The sequence below is a fragment of the Gavialis gangeticus genome, unplaced genomic scaffold (assembly GCF_001723915.1).
Source record: "Gavialis gangeticus isolate Ggan-Ray unplaced genomic scaffold, GavGan_comp1, whole genome shotgun sequence".
Lineage (NCBI taxonomy): Eukaryota > Metazoa > Chordata > Crocodylia > Gavialidae > Gavialis > Gavialis gangeticus.
The window spans coordinates 24,171,801-24,172,021 of record NW_017728996.1 but is presented as its reverse complement, the minus strand read 5'-3'; positions in this window follow the sequence as shown (position 1 = coordinate 24,172,021).

The following is a 221-nucleotide window of genomic DNA, read 5'->3' as shown; positions in this document are numbered from 1 at the left end:
AAGGACAACAAGAAGTCCTGTTTTAAATACATAGGGGGTAAAAAGAAGGTTCCGGGTAACAGGGGGCCCCTGCAAGACACGCTAGAAAATTTGGTCACCACACCACACAACAAAGCTAACCTTTTTAATGACTTCTTTGCCTCCATTTTTCTGAGCAGGGACTGGAACAGCCCCCCCCACTTGGCCCCCCTTAGACCCCAGGGGAGGCACACCTAGGCCAA